This window comes from Triticum urartu, chromosome 1 (genome assembly GCF_003073215.2).
Source record: "Triticum urartu cultivar G1812 chromosome 1, Tu2.1, whole genome shotgun sequence".
NCBI lineage: Eukaryota > Viridiplantae > Streptophyta > Magnoliopsida > Poales > Poaceae > Triticum > Triticum urartu.
Window position 1 is genome coordinate 19402802 of NC_053022.1, and position 26859 is coordinate 19429660.

At 45.4% G+C, this 26859-nt stretch overlaps 1 pseudogene; it reads right to left on the reverse strand.

Moving 5' to 3' along the window:
• Positions 1-25209, reverse strand: LOC125532580 (annotated as a pseudogene).
• Between the last annotated feature and the right edge of the window lie 1650 nt (positions 25210-26859).

The following is a 26859-nucleotide window of genomic DNA, read 5'->3' on the forward strand; positions in this document are numbered from 1 at the left end:
TCAACGTGCAGCAGGAGCTAGACCGAGGCCCACTGTTGGCATCCTCAATTCCGTCCCAAATGCAGCATTCTTGCTCACATCAGTGGATTGCCCACTGCCATAAGCATTATAATTCCAGCTCGAGCAATCATAGTTGCCACTGCCAGTGCTGAAGTCATGGGTGCGACCCTCCTCGAGCTCCAAGCACTCCTGTAGTTGCACCACAACATCAGCAATGGTGGGCCGCTGCGCTGATTCCTGTGCGGTGCATTTGAGTGCGATCTCCGCCACCTTCCAAACGGCATTGATATTGTAACCGCCATGCATTCGTGTGTCCACCACACCCTCCATGTTGCCTCTCGCTAGCCGCTGTCGCACCCAATGAATAATGTTCATGGGTTCTGGCTCCGAGAGGATGGCCGGCTTCCCGGTGACCAGCTCTAGCAATACCACACCAAAGCTATACACATCGCTCTTGGTTGTGGGTTGCACCGTCGCCTGGTATTCTGGATCAACATATCCGGGTGTACCAACAATTGTATTTGTTGAAATGTAGTTTCCATTGTGGTGATCAAACGCCTTGGACAGGCCAAAATCTGCGATCTTGGCCTCTAGTCGAGCATTCAATAAGATGTTGGTGGCCTTGACATCCCTATGGATAAGAGGCGGGTTGCACCCCTTGTGTAGATACTCTAACCCTACACATCAAAAGACCAGCCAACCATAAGATTCTGGAAACAGAGATGTGTTTCCGACAACAAAAAGTGCCTCCAAAAATTTCATAGGCTAGAATAGTGTTCTCTTCTATTGTAAAAAGAAAGAAACAACAATAGAATGCATTTGAGCATGAACCTTGTGCAGATTCAAGTGCAATCCGAAGCCTCTGCCTCCAATGTAAACTTCGCTCGCTTCCTGCAAATACAATAGTTCAGATGAGGATGACTTTCGTATATCATGAGTTAAAAGGGAACATCTAAGAGCTCTTTTTTTATATGCTATATTTTTTCCTGGGAGTCAAAAGCTACTTTTTATTGTTAGTCGGAATTGGTATTCATACCAGCAATGTGCTCTTGCAGGGTTCCTTGTGACATGTACTCATACACAAGAGCCATATACTCCCCATCCTTGCAGTAACCAATCATAGTCACAAGATTCTTGTGATGAATCCGGGTTAGAATTTGAGCCTGCACAAGCACAACAAATTTTCACATGCGAATCATAAATTTTTGCGGAGAGTTGAAGACATGTGTTGTCACAGGATGGTCCCAATGTACCTCTGTGAGGAACTCCTTGACACCTTGTTTGGAGGAATGGGACCACAACTTCACCGCCACTTGAGTACCGTCCTCCAGGAAGCCATCATAGACGCGGCCAAACCCTCCTTGGCCAAGCACCCGCTCGAAGCCATTTGTTATCATCTCGAGTTCCCTGTATGTGAACCGGCGGTTCTCGACTAGCCACAGCGAATCACTAGCACCACCATGGCTCGTTGACATTTCCTCCTCGTTCTGTGGCTTTATCATGGTCCTATTGTTCATTGATCCTTCATGTATAACACATGCAATTGATGAATTAATGTACCAACAAGACATTATTGTGCGCTAGATGGATCATGATGGAAAAGGCCCCACTCTCACCTTGCTGCTGCTTTCGTCGTCTTTGAAAGAAAAAAACTAGGACGACCACAGATACTATCACCAGAATGACAAGTAAGGGGAGAATAATGTAGATTGCCAGTTTGCTCTTCGTTTTGGCAGCAAGCTGACATGAATTGTCACCAATACAAAGGTTTGGATTGTTGCCATGTCTAAGAAATTAATGATCAAGTTAGTTAATGAATATGCCTTACGAAATTTATGAAGTATGTATGCATACCTTAGATTCAGGGAGCCATCTTGAATTCTTTTGAGAAGTCCAGAGGGAATCGATCCATTGAGCTGGTTGCCAGACAAATCTCTGGAGGAAACAAATTAATCACACTACATATATATATGATAACTCAAATAGTTGGGTAAAAATTTATTAATTATAATGTATGTGTCATGTGTAGTGCCTGAGCTGTAATTTAGTGTGCCTGCATATGGATCAAGATATCATTATCTAGCTAGTGCTAACTTGTTGCCGGACTTACATATCTGTCAACGATTGTAATTGTGAAAGGGCATCTGGAATAGCGCCCGTCAAGTTATTGTTTGACAAATTCCTGCAAGATATGGAAAGATGATCTTTAGTTTCTTAAGAGTTATTATTGTTGCTGAAACCTATAATAAAATATAAGCCAAATAAATAAGGAACTTCGGAATTAGTAATTAGTACAAGTATTGGAGGGCCTTGAGATTTGCAAAAGAAGACGATATATCACCATTCAGGCCGCTGGAGGACAGATTTCTACAAAAAAAAAGACATGTATATACCAAGGATCAGTCCGCTATCCGTAGTAAAATAAATACCCTTTTGGTCTCTCAACCATTTGGCAGTTATAGATTTGTTCCTTAAACTTCGTAACCAGACATCTTGGACTGGAGGCCTAAAAAGTTTAATCTAGGCAATTTTGGTTCTAGCCTCAGCTAAAGTGGCAAGACTGACAACACGTTGGTGGTTCTGCACAGGAAAGCAGCCGATCACAAAACATAGGATAAATAAAACATTTGGACTGTGTAGATTAAACTTTTAAAAAAGTAGATAAAACATTTGGAGGCCTAAAATGTGGAACTGTGAAACTGGAATTTCTAAAAAAGTAGCAAACACAATATAAGTATCATGACGATATAAGGCATTCTGTGTAGCTCACAAATATCTTTTATGAACATAATGAAAATTCAAAAAAATGCATCACTAATTTATTTATCAGTTTTTGAGATCCTAAGAAAACAGAAAACACATACCTGTTTATCCTTTAAAAAAATCTTTAATTTCTAAATCATGCTGAAACAAATCTGCTTTTGTTATGTTAACATATAATCACCTTTTCTGAGAAATATGTTTCTCAAGTTTTTTTATTTTTTATTTAATGACTAGGCTGCCATGTATCTGATCATATATAAGCTTTGACCGGGTCATCCGGCGCTGGTCCAGCACCCATTATATTTTTTCTATTTGAAAAGCTTAGGGTCCAAGAAGTATGCATGATATTGAAGTTGAGAGATTAATTTTGTAAACAGTGACAGCTAGTAGCTGAGAGACCAAATATTGTTTTTTATCTACATAATTAAATTTATTGGAGATTTAACCGTGTGTCTGATTTTATTGCTGATAATGGTGCTTGGATGAATGAACGGATAGAGGTTTTTTTTTTGGCCTATGGATGTGATAAAAATTCTTCAGATTAGAACATCCCCTCGTCACCGGGATGATTTTTTTGGCTTGGCACCCGGAGTGCTTATCGGTTGGCAACAGCACAACATAATGTCGGGTTTGCGGATAGAGCGTCTAGCTCGCAGCTGGATGGAGAACGGCCATTGTGGAAGGTTATTTGGCAAACTATAGTGCCACAGAAGATGAAGATACTTGTGTGGAAAGTAGTGTCCGGAGCATTGGCGACGACTGAACAAACAGTACCGGCACCTTACCACACGAGCGACATGCCCCGTGTGCAGCTAGGAAGATGAAAGGGCACACCATGCCCTTGTTGCATGCATGCATGCAAGCACCTTGTGGGACACGATTGGGTCTGTGTGGCCGATTCCGCGCAAGGAGGAGGTGATCGATATGGGCAACGACTTGCTACTGTTACTTCTAGCTGGCGGTTCAAAGATAGTTTGAAGTATGATCATCATGTTATTATGGCGAATATGGAAGCTCCACTGGGATATAACGCAGGGGAAGGAGGGCGTTCCGATTCAAGTGTCGGTCGACTTCCTGGTTAGCTAGATGAGATCGATAATTGCTGCTCAAAAGTCCTCAACGGAAGATATGTTAAAAGGAAAAATGGTAGTAGAAGATTCTTGGGACAGGTAAGGTCTATTTGTACGCCTCAAGTGTTACCACGGCCTGCACCTCCATGCAATACGGTGGCACTATCAGTTGACGGTTCTTTTTTGAAGGAGGATGGCACGGCGGCGGTTGGGATGATCTTACGGCGGCATGGTTGTTCAGTCAATTTCTCAGGGTATCACTACTTATTTAACTGCAGGGAGGCACTTGGGACAAAGATTCATGCGTTGATGATGGGCATGTCGCTTGCTCGTCAACAAACAGAACATCCAGTTATGGTTCAGTCTGATTCTTCGACGGCCTTATCTTGTTTTTCAGGTACTAGTTTAGACCGATTGTTTTATGATCATTTTGTAGTTGAGGTTAAATTCCTTAGGATCGGTAGAGTGTTTATTCCCCCAAAAGTTCATAGATCTCAGAATAGCGTTGTAAAGCTACTTGTGTGTGGCTCGGCAGAGGACCATCATGTATTGAGGAAATCTTGCATATATATCGCGCTACCAGTCACCCTGGGTGAGGAATAATTATTCTTCACCCCCTCTATTTTACCATCAATGCACCGTAATTTTACGTTCCGTAAGTTTTGTTTTATTTCCGACGCAAAAAGGGACCGTAAGAAAATATATAATCGCCATAAAAAATATTTTATGTTATGTAAAATTACAAACATAAAAGCATAGTCTAAAATACATATAAACTGTAAATTTTCTTGTCTTATGACCTATATTTTTATTTTCTTATGTTAAATTTTACGTAGTGAATCAATAGGAATGTAACTATTTGAATTCAAAATGTAATTTAATTATGAAATGATCGTAAGATTACCTCGGATGAAGAATTACGTATTCTGCACTCTGGGTGATGAATAGTAACACTATATATATATATATATATATTATATATATATATATATATATATATATATAGACACACACATGTAATAGACCCTGTAAACTCAACCCGGATCAATAAAGCAGATTACCGGGCACGATAGGTGCCCCTAGCCACCAAGTCACTTCGTGTGTTTCGAGCTAGCAAACCGGCGACTCGTACGTGTACATGTACGTGCGTTGTGGCCGGCGGACGAATCGATTCAGCTGCTTGCTGATCGATAGCTAGCGAGTTTTGTACGTGTGTGTCTTCTCGGCGAAACCAAACGTCCGGCTAGCACAGCTAGCGGCTGCTGCGTACGTACGTGCACCGGCGGAAACTACTCGTCCGGAGCGACGTCCGACACGGGTCTGTGCCCCTTGTGCCAACATGTAACTCTATCTTAATTGACTATAAACTATTATTGATCTTGCAATTTTTTAAGCTTATTGTATATTTCATTATTAAATATAAGTGTTTACGTGTGGATCAAATGAACTAGTACTTACATGCTTGTGATCCTTGGAGGTTTGGCAGCGGCATAGCTGCAATTCAGCCTGTCCCACATCATAGTCTTGGGAAAGCAAGGGTCACCCATCCAGTTCTTCCGCACCTGGTAGTTGGCCTTGATCGCCATGGCGGCAGATGCTGAACACATGCACGCAATAGTAAATTACAGGGCACCCAATATTTCAGTAGTACAAGATAGACAGATACTGGGATTATCATCCTGGGATAGATAGGTACTACGTACCTCTTTGAACTAATATAAGACTTTTTAGATGTCAAGATATGCTTAATTACTAAATTGATTACCATCCTGAGATTCTGTACCAACGTTGGTGGTGGTGAAGACGGAGAACACCTCGTAGGCGTTGATGATGGGCGGCAGCGTGGAATTGGCTGTGGCCTTGATGGAGATGTTGTAGCGGCTCTCGCGTGGGTTGGTGAATTCATTGTAGATGGTTGTTATGGAGTGGTAGGCCGGCGTCACGGCCCTCAGGGACGAGAGGGGCTGGTCGTTGAGATTGATGTGGAATTGGCGCGAGGTGTTCCCGTCAAGGAGCTCCAGCTCGGCAAAGTGGAAAACGCCAAGGTACCCTGGCAACGGGTTATTGGGTTGGGGCTCCGCGAGCCAGTAAACCTTGATATTCTCGGAGGCGTTCAGCGGCGTGATCGCCATCTGCATCACCTTCATGGGCACCTCGAAGTTGCCGTTGTCGAAGCCGTCCACCTTCTCGGTCGTCGACATCTCCCTCCAGACTGTGGGGCGGGACCAAGTGTCCCATATCCGGTCGTATGGATCATCGGGGAACCTGATGATTGTTTCGTTTATCGCGCCAAAGTTTGTCCTGGCCAGCAAGAACAGGCCCAGCTCCGCCGTTGCCTGTGGGTAGAGCGACATCTTCAGCGGCCTCAGCTCCAGCCCAGAGATGAAGGGCGTCCCGCCGCCGGTGTTCACCAGGCACACCTGCACTAAGTCGTGTGGCACGACTACGATGGCCTCCACCTCCGCCCTGTTATCCTGGTCCGACCCCCACCACGACATGTTCACCACCGTCCAGAAGTTGACGCCGATGTAGAGGTCGAACGACGCTGGTGGCTTGTTAAGGCCATCCTAGTTGCCATAGAGAAACGTGGCGCGGAAGAGGTACTTAAGGCCGGACACTAGGGATCGTAGCGTGTAGCAGTTGCGCGCACCATCGGGGAAACTCCGCAGGCTGCGGACGTTCCTGGAGCGCCACGGCCGGTAGTACTCCGCCGAGATGTTGTAAGGCGTGCCGGTGTCGGTGATGCCGGCGTCCGAGACGTATAACAGGTTCGTCTCGTCGTCGACATAGCTCTCCTCTCCCATTAGCCCGCAGTCTATGCTGATGAAACCTACACACATGGATATGCAATCTAAAATGAGGCATGCACGATTACACGAGAAACTAATAACAAAATGAGGGCATACAATCCTGGCAGCTTAATTTACCTGAAACTCATACTTCAAATGCGAATATCCACTTCAGTGCCCGGGCTCAAGATGAGCCCGGTGAATAGTAACATGATTTAAAATAGAAAACAAACACAAGAAATCCGAATTTTTTTCCAAGCAAGATGTTCATGCAAAAGTTCGTGAAGTTTGGACATTATAGGAGCATGCGGCAAACAAGACAAAATCGGGTATCAATAGTGTTGTTTTTCAAATTTTTATCACATACCTGAATTTTTGCCACGAGCTCGTCGAATGTCTAAACTTCATGAAATTTTACGTGAACATCACGCCTTTGAGCATCTTGCATCACACGAAAAAGTCATTTTTTGAATTTGTTTTCTATTTTTTTGTAGTTTTATTGTTCATGCTTGGGCTCATCTGAGCCCGGGCACCAAAACGCCGCGTCCTTTCAAATGCACCCATAAACAAAATAGTCGTGATACACTGTACCCCATCTCTTAGGGTTACATTGCACATCTTTTTATGTCTTCAATTCGATCAGCCAGGGGGGGGGGGGGGGGGGGATTTCCGCACCTGAAAATATATTACTCAGAGAGATGGTGGCACAAGGCCACATACATCACAATACATAGTTAGATAGATACGTTTGCACACAGGGAGAGGAATAACCACCATGAGAAGAAGGCATCCTTGTATCACTGCTTAAACAACATGCGTGATCAACGGTCTATGTTTGTGAAGATAAGTTTAACCATGGAGGCTGATGAGTACATATCTTATGCTCTGAAGAACTTGGCGTTTTGTGCATCCCAAAGCTTCCAAAGTATGGTAAGAAACACAACATGTCAAGTAGACTGAGGAACACTGGCAGGGGGAGGTGCATCCCATATGTCGTCAATGCAGAGGCTAGTGGGGGTGATACCAAGCCGCTGCCAAATTTTGTTAGAGCAGGGAATGAGATGAAAATGTTAGAAGCATCCTCCCTCACTAGTAGAAAAAGGGCCTGTTGTCCCGGTTCGTAAGGGCCTTTTGTCCCGGTTCCTGAACTGGGACTAAAGGGTCGGTACTAATACCCTGTCCCTTTAGTCCCGGTTCAATCCAGAATCGGGACAGATGGGCCTCCACGTGGCCTGTGCGCGGAGCCTAGGCAGGAGGGCCTTTGGTCCCGGTTGGTGGCACCAATCGGGACCAATAGGCATCCACGCGTCAGCATTTCTGTGACTGGGATTTTTTTTTAAAGGGGGGGGGGGTTTGGGGTTTTTGGGGGGTTAATTTAGGTGTTTCATATATTGTGTAAGCTAGCTATAATTAATAGAGAGAAGTGTCCTCTCTTATGTCCGTGCTTGGTCGACGCTACGTACTATACATACGTATAGAGAGGACTAGACACGCTAGCTAGCTAGTAAGCAAACGAAGAAAATAGAAGATCATCATGAACATATATGCATACAGAGAGAAGTGATATCGACCACCTCTCCTTCTCCGAGAGATTGGTCGAACAACAAGTTCTCGTATATCTATCCGACACTACCGGCTACATATATACAATAATTATCTCTTACAAATATAATCTACTAACATACGGACTCATGGTCCACATAGTATTCTCCGTCTTCAGCGATCACGTGGTCAAGAAAGAATGCCACCAATTCCTCTTGAATTGCTCGCATGCGAGCTGGTGCTAGGAGTTCATCCCGCTTCCGAAACATCTAATTTAAAGAAGGGGGTTAATACATACATACATACATACATACATACATATATATATATATATATATATATATATATATATAATGAATGAATGAAACTCAACACAAATGATGGTAATAAAATAAAATTGTGAATGTTATTATTTACGCACTTCATATTGTTCGTCAAAGTAGCCCCGCTCACAGGTCGTGTGGCGGATGGACTCGCAAATGTAGTATTCACAGAAATTATTCCCTTGTTCCTGCCACAACCACTTTACAAGAAATAGAGGTCAATCAAACTGATAAGAAAGATGCCAAATGGTATTGATGAAACTAGCGCTTGAATCAATAGGAGATGCGTGGAACATGCTACTATAGTACTTACTTTCGGGTGTCTAAATTGCAACTTCTTCAGGAGTCCCGGAGCTTTTTTGGTGAATTTTTTCCAAACCCTGCCAGACAAAGAAAACAATTACTTGATATATCAGAAAATGAACAAAGTTGCTGATGTGGTGGATAATGATCGATTTAACTTACTTCTTGAGCATTTGAGTCATGTCCGCATAGTCCTGGGGATCTTTTTGTCTTGAGTCTAAGACGGTTACTAGTCCCTGCTCAAGCTTAATCTCTAGGAGAATATAGTGGAAACTGCACACGCATGCATAACTCATCAATTACATTACTATAACCTTGACTAATATATAAGGGAAACCAAATACGCACAAGACAGTAACACTCACTTGAAGTTGTAAGGAAAGAGTATTATATCTTTGTTTTCATTTATTACCAACGATCGAAGCAAGTTGGCCTCGGTATCTGCGGGATGAAATTTAACCTGAGTTGCATCTATGAGATACGTGTTAATGAACCCAATATCACCGACTTGTATTTTCTTCAATTCGGCGATCTTCAATCTGCATAATATAGTGAGGATGATTATAAATACATGCAATGAAAGAGCTGAGCTATATAGAGAGACTTAATGACAGAAGTAGTACTACTTACAGACAGTAGCAGGTGACCGTTGTTTTATCGAGGGCCAATTGATTGAAAAACTGAAAGAACTCCTCAAATGGAACAGGCAACAGTTCAATTCCAACGAGGTCATGCTCCTTTTTAACTTTCACATACAATGTACTCCTCCCCCCAGAGTCTCTGCAGATTTTCAAGTACCAATCATGCAATCTTCGCATCATCGTTGATAGAGATCTTTCATCTTTGACGAGAGGCTTCCCGTACTCGTATCTTTGTATCTGCACCTCCATGAAATCATAATGTACATCGTCGGGTAGGTAATCTCCAAGATTGCTATAACCGGGCACCATCCTCGGATCATTAGCGACGATGTCGCTAGGCACCTTGAGCGGGGGGCACGATTGCTTCGCTTGTTCGCCGAGCTGTGCAATTTGTTTCCCAGCTCGTCGTTCTTTCAGCCTTTGATCACTGACAGTACTTCCAGACCGCTCCGCTTCGACAAATTCCTTTCCAATAATGCGCTCATAGTTTCCTTTCGGCGGAGACTTGGGTGGTTTTGTCAGGGCAGCCAGAGTGCGCTTCGCTTTCACCGGATCTACCTTCTCCTCCGGAGGTGGATGTTTCTTTGCTTTCACCCCTTCAAAGAAGTTCCTCACTTCTTCTCGCGCGATCTCGGCATTCTCCTCCGGGGTCCTCTCGTATGGTAACTTCTCTGGAGTCTTCAGAGAAGGACCGAATCTGTATGTCCTCCCGCCTCTGGCTGTACTGCTAGACGCCGGCAGAGCAGACGGAGCGGTTGTCTTCTTTACTTGCTTACGTGACGGAGGAGAAGGACTACGACGCGCCGGAGCAGCCGGAGCGGCGGCAGGTCTCTTCCGCCCTGGTGTCATCATGGTTACTCCTGGTTGTCGATATTGTTCTTGTGGGCGAGGTTGGCTCCATATATTGAGGCGGTTGTGAAACATGAGCCAGACAAACAATTTGATCTTGTTAGGAAACATCATTCTCAAGATAATGCCTATAATTTTGTCTTCATAGGCTCTCTGAGGAGAAGGACGTAGGCGTGCTTTGTAGAGAAACTCGTACCCCCAATTAGGAAGCGTAAATCTTGTTCAGCCGAAGGCATGGAGTCCTACAACATGGACAATATGAAAACCAATTATTGTGTGGCAGCAAAGGTTAGACGATTTTCCAGGTTAGAATATATAGCAAAACACAAGATATTTGCCACTTGACAAAATGTCGAGTAGAACGAGAGTAAAGGCTTGGGTAAGCAGTTGCAAGTGGTTATGGCAGAGAGCCAAGCATCCTGCTAAAAGTAGATTGAAGTGACATTGTTTGTAAATGCAAAGGATATTGTATATATGAAGAGTTAGCATTTGGTGGTTGATAGTTTCGCAAAGGAAGGAAGCATTAGAGGCAATAGCAACAAATGCATTGGGTGTTGTAGCTTGAACCAATCCATCCAACGGGTGGGCGAGGGTACTAATGATTTAACCACAAATATCATAAGCAAGCAATTATTTTTTATATGCAAGTTCTTAATGGCTAAACCACCAAAATTTTCGGTTTGCATACATTATTCCAAGCAATCAAAGTTTGTGCCCCCGAGCAAGTGTCTTCAGCAATCCATAAATATGATATTCTAAGAGTTTTGATAGTTTTCATTACTCTTCGGGATTTGAAGAATAGACATAAAGAATGTTAGACTTAGGAGTGGGTCTAGAACAACAATTATGAGGATCAAATGGTCACATCTTGTGAGATTTTTTGCGTGGCAATGATACGTCCATTTTGCATCATGCTTTTATATTGATATTTATTGCATTATGGGCTGTTATTACACATTATATCACAATACTTATGCCTATTCTCTCTTATTTTACAAGGTTTACATGAAGAGGGGGAATGCCGGCAACTGGAATTCTGGGCTGGAAAAGAAGCAAATATTATAGACCTATTCTGCACATCTCGAAAAGTCCTGAAACTCCATGGGAATTAATTTCAAAATATATAAAAAATATTGGGCGAAAGAAGTACCAGAGGGGGGCCACCCACCGTCCACGAGGATGGGGCGTGCCCTACCCCCCTGGGCGTGCCCCCTACCTCGTGGACCCCCTGGTGGCCCTCTGATGCCCATCTTTGGCTATATGGAGTCTTTCATCGAGGAAAAAAAATCATAAGCAAGCTCACGGGACGAAACTCCACCGTCACGAGGCAGAACCTTGGCGGAACCAATCTAGGGCTCCCGCGGAGCTGTTCTGCCGGGGAAACTTCCCTCCGGGAGGGGGAAATCATCACCATCGTCATCACCAGCGATCCTCTCATCGAGAGGGGGTCAATCTCCATCAACATCTTCACCAGCACCATCTCATCTCAAACCATTGTTCATCTCTTATATCCAATCTTTGTATCCAAATCTCAGATTGGTACATGTGGGTTGCTAGTAGTGTTGATTACTCCTTGTAGTTGATGCTAGTTGGTTTACTTGGTGGAAGATCATATGTTCAGATCCATTATGCATATTAATACCCCTCTGATTATGAACTTGAATATGCTATGTGAGTAGTTACGTTTGTTCCTGAGGACATGGGAGAAGTCTTGCTATAAGTAGTCATGTGAATTTGGTATTCGTTCGATATTTTGATGAGATGTATGTTGTCTTTCCTCTAGTGGTGTAATGGAATGTCGACTACATGACACTTCACCATTATTTGGGCCTAGAGGAAGGCATTGGGAAGTAATAAGTAGATGATGGGTTGCTAGAGTGACAGAAGCTTAAACCCTAGTTTATGCGTTGCTTCGTAAGGGGCTGTTTTGGATCCATATGTTTCATGCTATGGTTAGGTTTACCTTAATACTTCTGTTGTAGTTGCGGATGCTTGCAATAGGGGTTAATCATAAGTGGGATGATTGTCCAAGGAAGGACAGTACCCAAGGAACGGTCCACCCACATATCAAATTATCAAAGTACCGAACGCAAATCATATGAGCGTGATGAAAACTAGCTTGACGATAATTCTCATGTGTCCTCGGGAGCACTTTCCTTTATATAAGAATTTGTCCAGGCTTGTCCTTTGCTCCAAAAAGGATTGGGTCATCTTGCTGCATCTTATTTACTTTCATTACTTGTTGCTCGTTACAATTTATCTTATCACAAAGCTATCTGTTACCGATAATTTCAATGCTTGCAGAAAATACTTTGCTGAAAACCGCTTATCATTTCCTTCTGCTCCTCGTTGGGCTCGACACTCTTACTTATCGAAAAGGCTACGATATATCCCCTACACTTGTGGGTCATCAGGCAACTCGAGAGGATTTTTTTAGAACATTAAAAGTTGGGAGGAAGGTGATTGGTGGTGGCTGTGTGGGTGAGAGCGGTAGCCGAAGATAGACTTGTGAGAAAGAGGCGGTAGGGAAACCTACGATACTGGAAATAGCTATTGTGGATTTTTGTCCATGTGAACGGGAGCAAAGGTTGATTTGAATAAATTGGTTGTGAGGCCCATGGCAAGTGCGATGTTGTTGAGAATTTCCTTTAGTTTGGAGGCCGCAGTTGTGAAAGCAGCAACTATAATAATTGTTGAAATATTGTAGATTGTAGGGAGGAAGGTTGGCGAACAAAGGGTGCTGCAGTAGTGGTAGGTCTGAGTTGTGTGAGATGAGTTGTTGAAGCAGATGAAAAGGAAATGTGAGAGAGGGCTACCTTGGCGAAGGAAGATTTACAGTTGATACATCTACCTAGGATTCCATTTAGAAGGATGGTAGTTTCCTTGGTTGAAAGGATAATATTGATTTGACCCAAATATTTAGGTGAGAACCCTTGTAGGGCTACCTTGGCGAAGGATTTTGTATAGAGAGGACCACGAGACAGATTCAAAGGCTTTCGTTAGTCAAATTAAAGACTTAAAAACCCATTTCACCTTGTAATCCCAATGGAGGGGGTACCTGCATTTTTTATGTGTGGTACAATGTGTTGTGTAGGCCGCTCCTTTCGCTTTTCTATTGATACCACGAAACTTTGTAATGATTGTGGTGATGTGCACCCCCTCCGGCTTCTTTTTCGGCCCACATCTTTGCATGCTCTTGTGCAGTCCTCCCGCCCTTCTCTTCTCCACGGACTCCTCCCACCCCCTTTGTTCCTCTAGACTGCCTCATCTCCTATTTTGGTGATTCCTCACAGTGACCTCCAATACCGCTGGTGCAAAGGTGGGTCCTCGATTTCCCAATCGGGCTTTTATCTAGGCTTTAGGAGCACATTAATTACCTGTGCGAAGTTGATAAGCCCTTGAAGATGATGGCGGCAACTGTCGCTGAGGTCAACCACCCATTTCTTTCCATTGCCCCCACTTCATGCTGCTGACACCTCTCCTACTAATGATCATCCCTCTGAAAGACATCACTCGAGTGGTTGCACGCTAAGCCATAGACAAAACCATTCAATCCATAAATTTATCCTACTGTATAAAAGCTATTTTTGGTTGGTTCCATCTAAAAAATTCAACAAAGCAGGGTGGATTTTATTGGATCAAGATGGAGCATCATGAAGATACATAACACAATGAGCACACACCCGGCCTCTGCATAGATAGGATGCACACAACAAACACCAACTCACACATATGCAGAAACTCGATGGCATCAAGCAAAGCCATATAAGACCAAAGCTATGAATAGGCAAGGAAACAAAGAAAAAAGCTCCAAAGCAATGCCTTCAACAAGGTAACGACATAAGAAACATCGCCAATGCCAGGTATAACCACTCAGGTCTGACCTAGGCTTTTCAACTCGGAACCAAGATCGGGTGCTCGAGTAGCACCACCATCAAAGTCACTAATGTGTTGTCGCCACAACTTTTCCTTGATCCTGACAGCTACATGCGCTGCGACCGCCGCCACTGCACAACCATTCCATTGTGTCAAGTCATCGTCCCTAATTTGTACCTCACCGCCAAAGTCAACCACTAGATCAGGAGAGATGAACAATCTTGAAGACCTTTCAGTGACCACCATCTCGTGGAGCCATAGGAAGTCGTTGCAGTATGTTTGCAGTTACCACCATCTGGCCGATCAAATCGGAATCACCATCACGAAGTCATGAACCGGAGCGCCGTCGGCTGACCACTGCATGCGCGCAAGGTCACCATCTCGACACCACAGTCGAAAACCAGCGGAGAGGTTGACCCACACCAGAGATCGGCCCGCAAAGGCCACTAGCAGATCCTCTACGGCGGCCACCCAGGGACCGTGCACAGTCCTAGGCAGCAAGATCTAAAGCAGGCCTGCTGAGAACCCAGATTGGGTCAAGCACATGTGCACGTCGCACCCAGAACCCTGTCGCCGACGCTCGTGGATGCCCGGCCAGCGCGCGAACACCTAGCGGAGGACGTCATCGGCGATCTTGCCGCCGGAGCCTACGCGTGGATTGACCATCGTCTCGGGGTGCAGCCGATGCATGGATGCATCCATGGATGTGCATATGGAGGCTGTGTGCATGGAGAACCCCTACACAACCATCGGATGCGAGGGCCTTCACCATCGCGGAGAGGCCAGCATCAGCGGCGGAGAGGAGGGCACCAAGGGGTGGAGCAGGCGACGGTGGCATAGTATTCCCCTGTCTCGCCCCAAATGATCACATCAGATTAACATTAATGTCCATCCATGTCGTCACACACCTAATACACAACTTGCATGGTGACATATGTCCAACACAGGGCTTAGGAAATTTTATGCATTTGCCACTAGCTAGTCAACCCCATTCTTGTAAATCCATTGCCACTATACTATTTCGTATTGTAAATATTCTATAAGTGAAGCAAGTCCCATTATATAAAAATCAGGAAAAGACATAGATTGTGGCAATATTTCCTGACACAAATTTATTCACATGACTTAAAGTATCTTAATGGAGATTTGTTGTTAAAGTACGTTTGAAAACTTTGGTTCTCCTGCCCTTACCAATATTTTCACCAAATCAGAGGATATGGGGCTAGTCTGGTTGGATGCCTGGGCTCCATGCCAGGGTAAAACTAGAGCCCCGCGTGCGCCTGAAAACTCCAAAGAAATTGCCTGGTCAGGCTAGCCTGCATGTGACTTGTTTGGTACGTGTCCTTGCAGCCTGACTTGCTATTATCAGCCAATAAACAACTACTACATGCAAGAGAAGGTGCGATTAGCTTCCAGGCACGACCCAGGCTACTGATTCCCAACGCCTGGGCCAGGATAACACATGCGCCTGGTGATTCAACCAGGCTAATGGCCATGCAAGACGCTCCAGGCCAGGCTATTAGTTGAATTCCCAGGATAGCAACCAGACATAAACTTCAGGCTAGTCTTAGGCACGCTCCAGGCCAGGTAAATTTTAGCCAGGTCTCCAACCAAAGTAGCCCATGGTGCATGATATTCTATGACAGAAATTGACACAGGACAAGACGCGGGTGGTACAAAAACTTGTACCTTGTACTGGAAAGTCTTACTGTTTCAACTAGTCAACTACTCCATAAATTAAGAAATAGTAGTCCCACTTGGCAACAAAATAATACAAGGAAGATCACATCTACTGTCTAGCTTGCATAGAGTAATATCGTTTGCTCACTTGTCATGTTTGGTAAGCTAGCATATTACTCGAGGCATGTCACTGTATCTTGCCACTCGCCGCATATTATATATGTAAATCAGTAACTTATTGACAGTTGATATTAGTTAGCAGTTAGCTAGGATGGCATGATCCATGTTTCGTCAGTTATAACATCAGCCAACTTATTCACACCTGATTTATATATTATTATGTCGACAACAAATGGTACTCCAATGGTCGTGGTGTGTTAGGCATGGGATAATTGTTGTTAACTTCTTTGCTCTCCAATTGGCAAAAATAATTAAGTGAAGAGTGGTTAAAGACTTGAATGTGTCACGAGCAGTGGAAAAGGGAAATAATTACGGATGACGTCTTTTGCCGGGAAATTAAGATCGGCTTCACAGTGACCAAGAAGCAGTCAACTACAATTTTGAGAACACCAAGGATTTACCATTGGAGATTAGGATGTCTAGTCCCAAATGGCCTCTCTTCACCACATACCTTATGATTGTATGTACTATGCACAAGGTTTGCGTGTAGCCATTTAATAGTTGCCCAGCATCCCAAACTACTTTCATACATAACCGTGTGGATCACGGCAAAACAATCTTTCTAACTCAACTCATATATACTGAACTTGATATATTGCGACCTCGCTCCCGCGGCGCGCCCCGCGCGCGCGCCTCAGGAGATCCCGATCGGTCGCCGCTGTCGTCGCCTCCCCAGCGTCGCCTTCCCCTCGCCGCCGCCGGAGTGCGCCCGCCGGGCGAAGCCCGCGCGGCGCGGGCGGCGGCGGGGCATTCCCTCCTTCCTCTGGTCCTCGTGGCAGCGGTGCGGGCCGTCAGATCGGGGACAAGGGGCGCCTCGTCCGGCTGGTCTCCCGGGTGGGGATGGCTGGATCCGGCGGCGACTGGGCTAGGAGGAGGTGGCGCGGTGTGGCGGTGCTGGTGGCAGGGTTTCGGTCGAGGTCATCTTCGATCTAGATCGGGATCTCCATCAGGGGCGTCGCACGGCGGTGGGATCGGATCGGCGGCAACGTCGGCGCGGCGGAGGGCGTGCTGGGTGGCGGCGCCCCTGCCTGGCGGTGGTGCAACTGCGGCTTCAGGCCTCTCCAACGCGCGGCGGCTGTGGCTTCTCTGGCGGCGGCACGAGGTATCCCGGCGGCGGCTCGACGGCGTGGTGCAGCGGAGCTCCGGCGATGACTCGGCGGCGGGCTGGAGGGCTAGGCACCGTCGTGGTGCTGCCTCCGCGGCGGTTGCGGCTTGGGGCCCTGGACCCCGATCCGATCTGGATCTGGTGGTGCCGGGGTCTGGGCGATGGCGGCTGGCGAGGCAGGGGGTTCGTCGGGGCTTGTCGGCCTCTAGGCACCATGGGGGTGCCGGCGGCGACGCGTGCCCGACGTGGTGACACTGGTGGACGTGGTGGTCATCTTCATCCCGAGGTGGCCGGCCAGAGGCTTGGTGATCGGATCTCGAGATCCATCATCTTGTACTGGCTGCGAGTAGGGGAGACATGGTTGCCGGTGAAAACCGAGCCGACGGCGGGCGATGGCGGCGTTCTCGCCGTTACCTTGATGAAGGCATCGTCGTGTAACTATTGTCGACCCACTCGTGCTGCTGCGGGGGAAACCCTAGGATCTGGTGTTCCAGATCGGACGATGGCGGCACTGCGGTGTCGTTTCTTCTCTTGGGAGCATCGTTTGCGGAGCAGCGCTGGATGTCAGAGGAAGGAGGTGGAGCGGCTTCGTCTTGCACGGAGCTTCAGTGGTGATGTCAAGTCATGCCTGACCGACAGGTGCTACGCTTTGTCATGCCTGGTCGGCAGGTGCTACGCACGACAGATCTTCCAAGGACTTCAACCTGTGTCGGCTGGTGATACCTGGCAGCATGGCGCTGAGGTGTATCAGTGGTGACTGCGACGTGCTCAGCTGTTTACGCGCAGGGAGGAGGTGCCGTTTGGCGCCATGGTGGCGTCGGCGATAGCCAGACCGAGCAAGGTTGATGCATCAGTACAGTTCTGAAGATGGAGCGGTGGCAGTTGGCGGCGGCGGCATCTGAGTGCACGCCGGACCAGTGAGACCCATGCCCGGCAGGCGTCCTGGATGGGTTCTCAGGTCTTAGATGTTAGGTTTGGCTGCGATGTCTGTTTGGTATTAGGCCCAGGCTATCTGCGCCCCTTCATCAGTTGGATTGAGGTGCTTAGACGGCGGCTTTAGTCTTACTGTTGTATTACTTTGTAAGGTCTTGTGAGAATAATTAATAAAGTGGCCGTATGCATCTCCCAGATGCAGAGGCCGGGGGTCATCCTCCTTTTCTAAAAAAACATAACCGTGTGGAATATGTATATGAAATTAACCATATTATAATTTGAGTTTTTAGTTGAAGAGACAACATACAGCAAAATAACACAATTGATATTTGTATATATCAAAACATCACCCATTTGCACATATGAAGTAGGAATGACACAGTTAACACAATAAAAGAACACATACCTGTTTGCACAATGTACTCAACACATCGATTTGTATACGAGTAGTAATTTTCATAAACAACAAAGTAGACTTAAAAACCCACACTACATAGCACAATAATGCACTCAACTCATCGGTTTTCAGAGAGAAGTAGACAACGGTAGTAAACCCCACATTAATTATGATCTTTACAACCCCCTTTAGAATTAAAATGAAGAGTAGTGTTTCCTCCCTCACCTCCTTAGAATGTTATTATCAGCAGAAACATAGTACATAGGTACCTTTCAAAGGTTTATAAGAGATTAGAGATTCCTATGTCACAGCCTGCTGACCTTGACCTTCTTTGTGATGGCACTTGCCTTCTGGAGTACAACACACAGAGGATGATCAATATTCAAGCTGGGAATTACACCTCCCCTCAGATAAATGTAGATCTACTACACATGAAGCTCTGTATCATTAAAACATTGAAGTACAGAGGTTTAAAGTATTTACATGCCTATAGAGTTGAGAGCGTAAAACCCTAATAAGGCTGTTTAGCATCGACCGAACTGAAATGGTCGCTTATGGGTGTAGGTTAGCAGTTTAGTTTTGGGGTGGGAAACAAAATAAAGTGGTACAATCATATCTACGTATGAAGAAACATGGAAAAGGTGGCACTTGACGTATGTCTTTGAAAAACAGTGTATGCAGTAGAAGAATGGGACGAATTGCATGCAAGCCTGTAAATATATCTAAGGTGGTGTGTACGTTTGAGATTTCAGAGCAAATAATTAAGAGCAACTTGTCTGAGTTGATTGTGTCAGGTTAAGAGTTGAGAGGGGCTTAAAACAAATAATTAAGAGCAACTTGTCTCAGTTGATTGTGTCAGGTTAAGACTTAGGAGCTGTGGACACAATAGTTAAGACCAACTTGCCTTGATCGGTCGTCGCAAGATAATACTGCTTTTTAGCTGAGTGAAATTAGAGAGATGGAAGATTTTTCACTGCGGATTTCGCTATTTTACTGGGAGAACTTACTGCAGATTTCATGGCAATAAATAAGCATGTTTCGCTCAGTTTTTTCTTGTTCATGGGCGCAGCTATGTGCCGCTCGCTGCGAGTCCTACTAGGGCTTGCCTGCAGGGAGAGGTTGGCGCGTCTGCTGACGTAACTAGTTTTTTCGTCTCTCTCTCTCTCTCTCTCTCTCTCTCTCTCTCTCTCTCTCTGTGTGTGTGTGTGTGTGTGAGAGAGTGAGTGTGTGTGTGTGTGTGTTTTCTTCCCTTTTAGTCAACATCTTTGTTTTCCTTTTTTATAATTTTCCTTTTATTTGAAAAATTCTAAATATATACATTGAACACTTTACATAGAATTTTAATCCTTCATTTGAAAAATGTTAAAAGTGTATAAAATGTTTTTCTGTATATGAAAAATCTACGATGTGAATAAAAAATACTAAATGTCAATCAAGTGTACAAAAAATGTTTATACATTGTACGAAAATCTCCTCGTAATTCAAAAAAAAAAGATTCCATACATTAAAAAAATGTACATTACAATTCACAAAATGTTCACAAGATTCTAAACTGTATGCGTGACAAAACTAAAATACAAGTTTGTACAATGTTAACTTGCATTTGAAAAATTATAACATATATAGAAAAAATGTCTCTTCCATATACAAAAAATGTATAAATGTGAATGTAAAAAGTTATGGAAAATGTTAATCATATTATGAAAAATGACTCACATATGCGGAAAATGTTAATCATATATAATAAAAATATAAAAAATGTAAATGTCGCAAATTACATTTGAAATGTAGGTGCAACTTTCAAAAAAAAATATACAAATGTAATTTTTTTGTGTAATTCGATAAAAAATTGTACATTCACAAATGTGTTTGTGACATTTTCATAAAATGTTTAGCTAGTGCAAAAAAGGTTTTCTATCATTCCGAAATATTTCAACGTGTATTGGAAAAAATAATTTCAAAATATGTTTCTAAAAAATGTTTAATATGTATTTAAAAATGTTAGACACGCATTAAACCAATGTTTTAAATATATACTCCCTTTGATCCATATTAATTTTCTTAGATTTGTCTAGATAAAGATATATCTTTTAGTTTTAGGTACATATGTAGCTAGACAAACTAAGACAGGTAATATGGACTGAAGAGAGTACGAAAAATATAGTACCTGCATGAAAATGGTATAGATTATTGCAAAAACAAAATCAATGAAAAACGACATAAATAAACAAAAATAAAATGGAAGACACAAAAAACTGAAGAAACCCCAGAAAGAAAGAAACAAAACAGAAGTATAAAGAAGAAAAAGCAAACTAAAAAACTATAAAAAACAAAGAAAAGCAAAGCATAAAAGAAGACGAAAAAGAAAATAGAAAACCAGTGAAAATAGAGCCGAATAGAAAACAAAAGAAAACGAATAAAAACATGCAAAAGGGGAAATTTTGGAGTGAGCAAACTCTACTGCGATCGCTACGGTCCGGAACTAAGCGAACCTACATAGTGGGCGGCCCGCTACTGTCGCCCTTAAGCGCGACATATAAGTCCGACGCTTGATCATCTGTGTGGCTTCTCGTATCTAGCCGGCCGGCCTGAGAACGGGCTGTCCAGGTTGGGTTTCTGGCTTCCGGTGGCCTGCTGTGAACCAGCTGGACAAGTGGATGCCCTCTAAAAAAAAGGAAAGGTGGACAAGTGGATGCCCGCGAGTTAATTGAATAAAACTACCACATTTGCGGTTAGGTTTGCAGAAAACCATCAATTCAGTTATCTGTTTCAAAAATCATCGCGTTTTCAGTAAACTTCTTGTAAAAAACACTGATCAGGTTATTTGGCCCATTTGTTCAATTTCTGACAAGTGTAGCCGGAATGCAAGGAGATGATTTGGCAAACAAATGACATATACACCCCCAGATCTAAAACATAAGCACAATCACCCCCTCCCCTCTCTGGACAACTCCCCAACACTGACGACAGCGTACCACCGGCGGTACGCGTGCTAGCCAACAAACAGGTTCGTGGACGCGGCGGTCACAATGCCCATCCCCGCCACGACGTGCTTGAGACGTGCGCTGCTCCCCCCCCCCCCCCCCCCCCCCCCGCGCACGGCAGCGGTGCCGATGAGAGTGCTTGGGCCTGCAGCTCCTCGACGCTTTGCAAGCAGCAGTAGCAGCTCGACAACGCTCCTCCCTGGCTCGATGTTGTGCCCGAGGCAACAGCTCATCGCAGCTGGGGACGCCTTGCAGTGCACCACCACCAGGGATTGGGCGTGGCTCTCTTGACAGGGGCTCGATGATGGCGTTGCCGTCCTAGACGAGCCGGCGACCTGTAAGAGTGTGGCGAGGGAGCCGCCATGCCGGTCGAGGGGATGTAGACTCTCCATGGATGTGGAAGAGGGATGGTAGGCTCATAGGGAAGGGGGTAGCACACCACGACGCCTTACAAGGTGGATCCGGGCAGTGGTTACCTGGATCCGGCGGGATACGGCGGCGACATCGAGTTTGGTGAGATGGCCAGAGCTGGCGCGGGAGGAAGGTCACGAGCGCAGGGGACATGGGCCGAGATGGGTCATGAACCAGGGGATGGGGAGGGATGGGTGGGGGGTTCGATTGTTTTTCTATTTTAGATTCAGGGGTGTGTATGAAATTTGTTTGCCAAATCATCTCCTTACAACATGGACCTATTTGTCAGGAAGTGATCAAACGGACCAAATCATCTGATCAGTGCTTTTTGCAAGAAATTTACCAGAAACGCGGTGATTTTTGCAACGGATTACCGACTTGTTAGTTTTCTGCAAACCTAGCGACATATGCAAAAGTTTATGCAATTAACTTGATGCCCGCCAAACATTGGATGTTGAGCTCTGGCACGAGCGCCTGCGCGCCCACTAGTTGTTCGGCACAAGGCTTGACGCATCAGTGCAGTGCATGGCTCCAAGTTCTACCACAACCATGGCACGTCTCGTGGGCACCCAGCCCCGTCCAACATCATCAGTTGCCTCGGTTCCAGTGCGCGCAGAGGCTGAGATAGCATCTCACGGTTGCACTTGTTGTGCAGGTTCATGGCCAAAAAAACATTGAGTTTGGGGCACGGGCGTGCAGCCCCAAGGATTATCCTCGGGAGTAGAGGAGCTCCCGCAGGCCGAGATAATTGCAGTTATAGTCCTTGTAGTCGTTGGCGACGTTCAACTTGGTCCTGGAACTTGCGTATTGTTTCAATACGATCCTGATACATGAAAGTACGTGGTCAATACGGTCCCTAATGTTAAAACAACAGTCCTGGCTGTACACATTCCATATGTATCTCGTATTTGCGTAGGTGACACGGGCTAGCTCAGGCGACGTGTGTATAAGGCCCATATGTTAGTGGGGCGAAAAAAATGCAGAAAAAAGGAGTAAAGCGCACCCCAGGGATTCTGCGCGACCAAGCCACCAGAACAAGCGCTCGATCTTTGTATATGGTGAGATGCACCCTTTACTATATGTATGTTCTGGCCTTTTAAAAAGTTTCGTGAATTTATAAAATGTTCATGAGTTTTTTTAAACGTTCATCGATTCAAAAATAAAGGTTCATGTCTACAAAACAATGTCCACAAATTTATAAAAAATATTCGTTACAATGTATGGGAATGTAAAATAACCAATCTTTTAAAAAATGTTCACTGATTCAACAAAATATTCATGAATTCAAAAAATGTTCATCACAAACAAAAACTGTTTTTGAATATCAAAATCTGTTCCCAAATTTCAAGAAATATTCGCCTATGCATAAAAACTAGTTGATGAGTTCTAAAACAATGTACGCAATTTCAATAAATGTTTGTGAATTCAAATAATATTCACGAATTTGTAAAAACATGATTTGAAAAATATTCGCATTTTCAAAAATTCTGTACGTGTTGGGTGCAGGGGGGGGGGGTACCCATGGTATTTTTTAGTAAACAAATGGATGTTTACTGCATGAAAAATTCCAAAATTGTATGTATATGCATGTATAGTAGCGCAATATCACTGTGCAATCTTTCATCAATAAATGTGCTTGTATGTGAGATTTTCAAGGAACAAAAATACATGAAAAAAAATAATTGTTGAAGAAAAAAAATAAAAAATGCTAACATTATTTTAAATTCTGGATATTTTTTCAAAAGGAAGATTTTTTTGCATTGCTGAACAAATTATAAAATTCAGAACATTTCTGAACTAGTTTTGAAAGCGCTAACAAATGTTGAATACTTTAAACATTATTTTACAAATTAAAATAAACAGAAAAGGAAGAAAAGAAAAAAGAAACAGAAAAAACAAGAATGAAAAGAAATTAAGGTTCGAAACCATGTTCATTTTATTAGTAGGAATTACTACGGTTTTTCGCAAAAAATAAAACTACTGCCAGCTTAATTCGCTAACAGGCGCGTCCTTAAAAAAGAAGTCTGGGCCTGATATAGCGGAATGTGCAATGCTGTTTATATAGAAGACTTTTCATCCTGATTATACCACAAGAGGGCCCTTATTTTGGTGGCTTGCGCACGCAGATTTGGGAGGCTGTCGCGGGTTCGAAACTCGCCGGCGATAGGCGACTGTTGTTTCAACCTCAAGGACCGTATTGATCACGTATTTTCATATACCGGGATCGTATTGAAGCAATACACAAGTTTCAGGATCAAGTTAGACGTCGCCAGCGACTACGAGGACTATAGATGCAATTATCTCCCCGCAGGCCATGCCGTGCCCCTGTTTTTGTGAAACATTTTCTTGGACGCCCTGTCATGTTGCGAGTCACGAGTCTTGACTGATCATGATCCTAAAATGGCTTTACGAGGACAAGGCAATGCAGGGGCGCTGAACAGCTGAAGCCTGCAAGTATCCCATGCACAAGCTCAGGTAACTGGAATGGGACAACCTCTGGATCTGAGGGCTATTCCGTGGCCTGGAGGTGCTTGGGGGTCGACAGCTGTCAACGGGGAGGCGCCATCGCCGGCGCAGTAGCAAAAGGTAGCGGGGATTAGAGATAGAGAACAGAGATAGCGAAACTAGACTTTATTGAATATTGCTTGTCTCTGAGGCCAACTCCATCGGGTGACCTCAAACGGACGTCCGTTTTGTCCGAATTCTGTCCGTTTGGGTAGGGATTTCGGGTCGTCTCCGGGCATGTCCTGGGATGCGGTGGCCGTGCACCCAGCGCGCGGCCGCATCCATTTGCCCCATCCTGTCCGTGTCTATTTAAAAAACCAAAAGCAACGTTTCAAATGTCAAGCCCTAGTTCGGGCCAGCGGTCCCGGTTCATCATGCGGGCAACAAAGCCAGCGGCCTACACGTCCATCGCCGGCATCAGCCAGCGGCCGGCAACACAGCCAACCTCCAAAATGAATAGTTGTCCTCGCCGGCAACACAACCAACGCCCGCAACACAGCTGGCCATCAAAATGAATGTTTTCTCGCCGGCACACAGCCAGCGGCCCAGTAGGCAGCGGCACCCATGCCAGCCTCCAAAAAGAACGGCCACGGCCGATCGGAAGACCTAGTTCAGGCCTTCGGCATCGAGCATCTCCTTCTGCTTGGCCTCGAACCAGACCCTCGTCTTGTCGCTCATCTTCGACAAGTCCACGCTCATGATCGCAAGGGCCACCTCCTTCGCTTTGGTGGCGGCATTCGTGGCCTCGATGTCGAGCTGCCTCTGCTTGGCCTTGACATTGTCGGCCTCGATGTCGAGCTGCCTTTGCTGGGCCGCCTCCTCCATGTCAAGCTGCCTTTGTCGGGCCGCCTTCTCCATGTCGATCTTCCTCCTCTTGGCTGCCTCCTACATCTCAAATTTCTTTCTTTGAAGGTCTACGTATTGCTTCATTTGCTCCTCCTTGCTTTGACGCTTCTTCTCGTCCCTCACATCCTTTTGGACATCATGCCATGCAAAGTGTCATGCAATGCCATGGATGAGGCATCACGTATGTCATCAACCTTGGAGTTGGTCTTACCACTCGCCCTCTTCAACGCCTCGCCATCTCCACCTCCGGTGAACTTGGCCGTCTTCAGTCCTCTCATCCTTTGTAGTTCACGGTATTGGTCCTTGAACTTAGGGCAATTGTTGATGATCGTCCAACAATGCGTTAGAGTGAATGGCTTGTCATTGTGCCGGGCCTTGAATGCCTCCAAGGATTGAAATGCCTACACCACATGATCAACAACAAGTGAACATGCAAACATATACACGGCCGAAGTCTCATGGCCGTAGCAAGGAAAGACTAGGAAGAGGAGAGCATACCATGTCCCCAACGCCGAGACCACTCACGGGTCGTGCTTCAACGCTCTCAAATGCGGCGCAATACTTATTGCACTCTTGTTGGATGAACAACCATCTCTTTTGAATCGAGCTGATGCCACGGTTGCTTGTAATTTGGTAGGGCTCAAACATCTTCCTTTCATGGAATGTTTTGTGGACTCTCGTCCAAAAAACAATGCCCTTTTGTTGCGCGCCGGTTCTCGGATCTTGGCCAATCTCCATCCAAGCTTGGCAAATCAACTTGTCATCATCTTGTGTGTATGAACCCGTGCGAATGCTCTTCCTCTTCTTTTGTGCTTCCGCTCTTTGGGTGAGCTCGTCGATGAACAATGGCTCGCCACTAATATCAACATCAACGCCTTCTTCTTCATCACCATCACCTTCGACATAGATGTCATCGTCTTCATGTCACGAGTCACCATGGCCGTAGTCAGCACCGTCGTCGGCCTCTTCATCGGGCACGCACTGGGCACGGCCATCCTGCCTTTGGGTCTCCTCGGGGTCGTAGGCATGGCCATGCCCACCCTCGAAGATCACGTCCTCCATGTACTGGTTGTAGATGTTGGGGAACGTAGCAGAATTTTAAAATTTTCTACACATCACCAAGATCAATCTATGGAGTCATCTAGCAACGAGGGAGAGAGGAGTGCATCTACATACCCTTGTAGATCGCGTGCGGAAGCGTTCAAGAGAACGGGGTTGATGGAGTCGTACTCGACGTGATTCAAATCACCGATGACCTAGTGCCGAACGGACGACACCTCCGCGTTCAACACACGTACGGTTAGGAAGACGTCTCCTCTTTCTTGATCCAGCAAGGGGGAAGGAGAGGTTGATGAAGATCCAGCAGCACGACGGCGTGGTGGTGGATGTAGCAGGATCCCGGCAGGGCTTCGCCAAGCGCAAGCGGGGAGGAGAGGTGTCATGGAGGGAGAGGGAGGCGCCGAGAGCAAGGGGTGCGGCTGCCCTCCCTCCCCCTCTTTATATAGGGGCCTTGGGGGGGGGTGCCGGCCCTAGGGAGATGGATCTCCAAGGGGGCGGCGGCCAAGGGTGGCTTCCCCCCCCCAAGCCAAGTGGGGGGCGCCCCCACCCCTAGGGTTTGCCAACCCTAGGCGCAGGGCAGGCCCAAGGGGGGGCGCACCAGCC